This window comes from Nicotiana tomentosiformis, chromosome 5 (genome assembly GCF_000390325.3).
Source record: "Nicotiana tomentosiformis chromosome 5, ASM39032v3, whole genome shotgun sequence".
Classification (NCBI taxonomy): domain Eukaryota; kingdom Viridiplantae; phylum Streptophyta; class Magnoliopsida; order Solanales; family Solanaceae; genus Nicotiana; species Nicotiana tomentosiformis.
This window is the reverse complement of record NC_090816.1, coordinates 11,208,896-11,215,700: the sequence shown is the minus strand read 5'-3', so window position 1 is coordinate 11,215,700 and position 6,805 is coordinate 11,208,896. Positions and strand designations below refer to the sequence as shown.

The 6,805-nt window shown below is 35.9% G+C and overlaps 1 long non-coding RNA gene across 1 annotated transcript; it reads left to right on the top strand.

Annotated features, from left to right (window-relative positions):
* The first annotated feature begins 5,551 nt into the window (after window positions 1–5,551).
* LOC117273224 (uncharacterized) lies at window positions 5,552–6,104 on the top strand. Its single transcript, XR_004503201.2, has 2 exons — window positions 5,552–5,817; window positions 5,897–6,104. It is a non-coding gene; the product is annotated as an uncharacterized lncRNA (long non-coding RNA).
* Window positions 6,105–6,805: the final 701 nt, after the last annotated feature.

Sequence of the window (6,805 nt, the reverse complement as noted above, 5' to 3'; positions counted from 1 at the left end):
CTCGTATCTTGGCCTAGCAAATCACTGGACGGTCGACGATTCAAAGGTTTTTACTTTGCATGCAATCGATGATTTTGCAGCCATGGCGTGGTCACCTCTCTTTTTCGCGATCTTTGTTTGCAGATCTAAGCCTCTTAGTTAAGTACTTTTGGGCTAGCCACTAGAATTACTTTTGGGTAATAAAAAAAAAAAAAAATATATATATATATATATTATAATTTTGGGCTACCGGGTGTTAAAAGTTTTGCCCGAGTGGCTATAAATGAATTTTGTTCTTAATTCTTCTTAACTTAAAGCAAAGAGTTACACACAAGTACTTGGATTGGATCCAACAAGCAAGAGGACAGCCCACTAGTACATAGATTCGGCCCAAATATATTTTATCTGAGGTAGGCCCAAATTAGATTATCCAATCATCAAACCCTCCTCAATTTTGACTTTTCGTTTCTTTATTCTCAAAACAATCGTAGAAGGAGAAGATCTCTAATCGTTTCACAAATTGTTAGATTGGAGATAATCGAGCCTAAATCCATGATTTTCCTTTGATAGAAAACCCTAGATCGAATATTCTAAAGAGAAAAGACAGAGATGAAAATTCTGTGTGTATTGATAAAATATCTCTTGTACAACTTAACCATTATTCATCTATTTATACTAAATCAATAAAGAATGGCTATTTATTACATTTGTGATTATTTCTACAATAATATTACAAGACTTAATATTGTCAAGTATGTGGGCATGGATCTATTTCTTCTTCGGAAGCTTTTGGGCCTGTATGGTTTGGGCCAACGATTCTAACACCCCCCTCAAGTTGGAGGGTGAGAATACTCCCAGCTTGCACAAGAGAACCTGATATTGAATGCTTGTGAGAGGTTTAGTAAAAATGTCTGCCAGTTGAGACTCAGTAGAAATATAATGCAGAGAGATGAGACCACTAGTAAGCTTTTCCCAGAAAAACAATCAAGCTCAATATGCTTGGTCCTCTCATGAGAAACAATCAATCTCAATATGCTTGTGAGAGGTTTTTGGAAATGTTGATGGCTGATTTATTGTCACAATACAAAGGAATAGGAGCAGAGATAAAGAGACCCAAGTCTGCTAAAAGCCTAACAAGCCAAGTAAGCTCAGCAACAGTCTTCCTAAGGCCCCTGTATTCAGCTTCTGCAGATGACAATGATATTGTAGGTTGTTTCTTTGACTTCCATGTAACAGGACTTCCCCCAAGAGTAACAAAATAACCAGTCCCAGACTTCTTAGAGGAAGGACACCCTGCCCAGTCAGAGTCTAAATAGGCAAGAACAGAAAAATCCTGACTGTTGTTTAGTAGAAGGCCTCTAGCAGGGTCCTTAACCAAGTATCTCAAAACATGTAGACCTGCCTGGATATGAGCAGTTCATGGAGCATTAAGGAACTCACTAAGGTGTTGAATAGAGAATGAGATACCAGGATCGGTGTGTTGCAGAAAATTTATATTTGCCTATGAGCCTTCTATAAGGAGAAGGATCAGCCAAAGGATCACCAGAAGAAGGAGTGAGATTAATAGACATGTCCAATGGTGTAACAACATGAGAAGCAGAGTCACAATGAAACTCACTAAGGAGATCCTTGAGATATTTATGTTGATTAATTAGGAGACCTTGAGGTAGGTGGGAAACCTCAAGACCTAGAAAATAGTGAACAGATTCTAAATCTTTGATCTTGAATTGATTGTCTAAGAAAGATTTGATAGAGTCCAACTCAGAGACATCATTGTCAACTAACAATATGTCATCTACATATACAGCAATAAAAACAGTAGAAGAAGGAGTAATTTTAGTGAATAGTGAGTAGTAATTCAAACTGGAAGAATACCCCATAGAAGTGCGAGCAGTGGATAATTTGGTAAACCGTTGTCTTAATGCTTGCTTGAGACTATACAATGACTTCTTGAGTTTGCATACCAAAGGAGGGCCAGAAGAAGAGGAAGAGACAGTGAGACCAAGAGGAACTTTCATGTAAACTTCCTCAGATAGATTCCCATGCAAGAATGCATTGTTTATATCAAGCTGGTATACAGGCCAAGAGTGTTCGGCAGCTAAGGCAAGAAGACACTTAATAGTAGTGAACTTGATCACTGGTGAGAATATTTCAAAATAATCAACACCAACATGTTGAGTATCCCCCCTTATTACCAACCTAACCTTGTATCTCTCAATGCTACCATCTGATTTTTGCTTAATCATATACATCCATTTGCAAGGAATGGTCTTCTTGACAGGTGGTAAAGGAACAATATCACAGGTTTGATTAGACTCAAAAGCTTGGAATTCTTTCAACATTGCCCCTTGCCAGGCAGGATTGGAGGCATCTTGATGGTAGAAAGAAGGCTCAAGTAAAGGGGTAGGAGAGGAAGATTAAGAAGATGATGAAGAGATGGTAGAAGTAATTGGAGGTACAACATAACAGATGTAGTCCTAGAGGATCTTCTCAAAGAAAGAGGAGAGGAAGGAGAAGAAAGAGGAATTTGTGTTTGTGGTTCAATAGTTGGTGAAGAAACATGAGCATAATCAGGGGAAGAAACAGGATAATGATGGGGTGAAGAGGGAGCAGGATTAGAGGTGAAGTGATCAGAAAAGGAGGAAATAGAAGAAGGAAGGAAACCAAAAGGTGTAGAGGTAGAAGGAAAGATATGCTCAACAAAGGTGACATCCCTAGAATAGAATATAGATTTGGTTCCTAAGTTTAGTAACTTGTAACCCTTTTTACCAAAACCATAACCTAGAAACACAAAAGGGATAACTCTAGATTGTAGTTTATCCCTGGAAGGATGAGGAACAATGGCATATGCTAGGCATCCAAATGATCTGAGGTGATCATAGGTAGGAGGATGATCAAGTAATACTTCATAGAGTGTTTTGTTAGAAAGAGCAGTGGAAGAAAATCTATTGATGAGGTAGGTTGCAGTAAGTACACACTCCCCCTAGTATTTGGTAGGCAATTTGGATTGAAATAGAAGGGCCCTAGCAGTCTCTAACAAATGCTTATATTTCCTTTCTACTATGCAATTTTGTTGGGGTGTGTGTGGACCAGAAGTTTGGTGAGAAATACCAAAGGAAGTGAGATATGTAGCATGAGAATGAGCAGATCCCAATTCAAATGCATTATCAGTTCTGATTGTTTCAATTGAAGTATGAAATTGAGTAGACACCATGGCAATAAAGGATTTGATGATAGAGAAGGCATTGCCTTTACAGGAAAGAAGATGTGTCCAGGTAACCCTGCTGTAGTCATCTATAATGGTCAGAAAGTATCTGAAACCATTGTATGTGGCAGTGTGGTAAGGCCTCCAAAGGTCGATGTGGACAAGTTGAAAAGGTCTGTTAGAGTGTGATGAACTTGCAGGAAATGGAAGTCTTTGTTGTCTAGCCATTGGACATATAGTACATGTAAAAGATTGTCTAGAAGAAATTTTGCTGGATAGAAAAGGAATAGAAACCATTTTTACAAAAGGCATATGTCCCATTCTTTGATGCCAAAGTACATCATTTTTATTGATAGAACTAGAATTACAAGCAACTTGAATAATATTAGAAGTATCAAGTATAGAATTAGGAGCAGGAAAAATAGAGGTTGAAGTAGACTTAGGAAAAGAAGAAATTGGACAGTCATTGACTTGAGTATGATCAGTTGTAGCAATACCATGAGATGGCAATCTCAGAATGTACAGTCCATGCTCAACCTTACCAATTTCCAATGGCCCTTTCAGAGAAGGGCCATGTAACCAACAAGAAATATTAGTAAGAAGTGCATAGCATTTGAGTTGAGAAAGAAGTTAATGTATAGAAATTAAGTTGTAATGAAATAAAATTACCAATAGTACGTTAGTTAGAATGACACTGAAGGATAGAGAAAGACATCCAAAAGAAGTAACTTTTACTTTATAGCCATTTGGTAAAGTGACAAGAGAAAGAGAGAGTAAAGGTTGTATGTTATGAAGTAGGTGTTTATGAGGTGTCATGTGATTGGTTGCTCCTAAATCTTGGATCCAGTAGCTGAAATTGTTATGACTAGCATGACATACAAGATAACTATATAACCTACTAACATGATTATCATGCCAACCTGCAAAATTTACATATATTGGAGAGTCTTGGGAGGTAGACTGCTGATTTGAAAAAGACATTTACATATGATGGAATAGAGACATAAGATGAGCATATTGTTCCTTGGAAAACCCATGTGAAATGTCTTCAGTTTGAAGTGAATCAAGCTTGGGTGGAGTTTGATCTGTAGATTCAATTTGAACACAGGCAACAACTCTTTTTCCTTTGGTGAATTTAGAATCTGGTAGGAAGCCATGTAGCTTGTATCACTTGTCTACAGTGTGACCAGGCTTCTTGCAATACTTGCAACAGAGTGTGTATCTTCTGGGTTCAAAATTCACCCTTTGAGTAAAATTTCTAGTGGTGTTTGGTTGACTAGGACCAGAATTGGAGTTAGAGTTGGCTATGAAGGAAGTGAAATTAGAAGAAAAAGGTTGGGGACGAGAATTAATTTCTCTTTGCTTCTCATCTCTGATCAGAATAGCATATGCTTTTCCACACTTGGAACATGACTCATCATTAAAATATTACTCTTAATAGTTGAATAGGTTTCATTTAACCCTGATAGGAACTGAATAAGTTTATGTGCTTCACCGAATTCATGCATGGCACCACATGTACAAGGTCTCCCTAAAAAAATTGTATATAATTCATCCCAGTACCCCTTGAGTTTAGTATAATAGGTGGCAATATCAGATGAGCCTTAGGATGTAGAAGAAATGGATTGTTAAAGATTGTAATATTAAAAAATATTGGCAACACCATATCTTTCCACAAGGTTATTCCAGGCTTCTCTAGCAGTCTTATAGTAAAGGATTGTTTTAGCTATGTCCTTAAAAATGAATTAATTATCCATATTTTAACCATATTATTACATCGTTGCCAATGAGGATATAGGGAAGAGTTAGTTATAGGTTCAATTATAGATCCATCAATTAACTGGACTTTGTTCTTTGCGGACAGAGAAATTAGTATCCCTTCCTTCCAAATCCCCAAAACATATGCCAGGGAAGGATGTCACCACATGCGAAGAAGGATGTCACCGCATGCGAAGACTGATGATGACAGAAAACTCTAATTTCCAAGTTGATCTTCATGGCGCAATTGCTGTGAAATTGATCGATGAAAATGGTTCAGAATCTACACAGAAATTGTTCAACGAGACCTTTGAACGAAAAACCCAGCCGAAGGATCTGAATCAAATAAAAAAATGAAAATCCTCTAAACTCGTCGGAACCAGAGAACTCGAGAATTTCTGATAATTTCTCCGATGAACACTTAGATTAGAGTAGTATTCACTAGGATTCGCTCTGATACCATGTTAGATTGGAGATAATCGAGCCAAAATCCATGATTTTCCTTTGATAGAAAATCCTAGATCGAATATTCTAGAGAGAAAAGACAGAGATGAAAATTATGTGTGTATTGATAATATGTCTCTCTTGTACAACTTAACCATTATTTATCTATTTATACTAATCAATAAAGAATGGCTATCTATTACATTTGTGGCTATTTCTACAATAATATTACAAGAATCCATTTCTTCTTCAAGCTTTTGGGCCTATATGGTTTGGGCCAGCTATTCTAACACAAATGGCTCTGAAGCCCAAAGAAAAACCAAAGGCATCAGCTGCTACCATAGCTTTATCCATTGAAGATCTCTTCACTTCGCTCAATCGCCACATCCAACGATCCGAATATGAACAAGCCGTCAAAGTTTCTGATCAAAGTCAGTTCAATTTTAATTTCGATCCAATATAGCATTTAATGAAATTCATTGTTAATTTTTTTAATGGATTTGTTTGAAGTTATTGCGTCTGCGCCTGGAGATGAGGACGCGATACGGTGTAAAATGGTGGCTTTAGTGAAAGTCGATTGACTTCTAGTAATGGGAAATCTGAGAGAAGTCATCACTCCTGATCTTCTCTACTGGGATATTAGCCATTTCATAAGCTTATTTTCAGTGCCAAATGACTATAGTCAACAATGGAGGCAGTGAGTGATTTGTCAAATGAATTATTAATTTTATGTGAACTTATTTTCTTTTTAATCCGTGTCAAAAAAAATATTACCTTTCTTGTTTGGAAACAATTTAGCTTTATGCAATGATTTATAGTGACACAAAATATATGTGACTCATTTTTCACCACAAATTTAAAAAAAAATCTCTTTTCTTAAACTCCGTGCGCTAAGTCAAATTGATTCTGAATATAGCATTGATATTTTGAATAGTCTTTCTGCTATTTAAGTCAAGGAATGCAACTCCTGTTTTCAAAAGATTTATTGTTTATTTTGAGAAGAAGCAAAATCTTAATAAGAGGACTTAATATATATATTTATTATTTAATGAATATTATTTTTAAAAAAATTAGATAAGTGAGGATGTGGAATTAAAAAATGAGAATTTAGTTTTATAAAATACAGAAAATTAAATGAATTTAACGTTGATTGCATCACAACTGAAATGGGAGAACCCAGAAAACATAAGTGACTCATTTTTTTTTTTAGTAAGTCCCTTTTTATATTTGGTAACAATTCAACTTTAGATTTTTTTTTTTTTACCATTAATGAGATGATTTTTAGCCCAAAAACTTCTATGATTTATTTAAGATTACAAGTTTCAAAAGTCTTCCTTTATTTCATAAAATCCATGTCCATGCAAACACTTTCATATAAATTGGGACGGAGAGAGAATAATTTATGTAAGGAAAATAAAT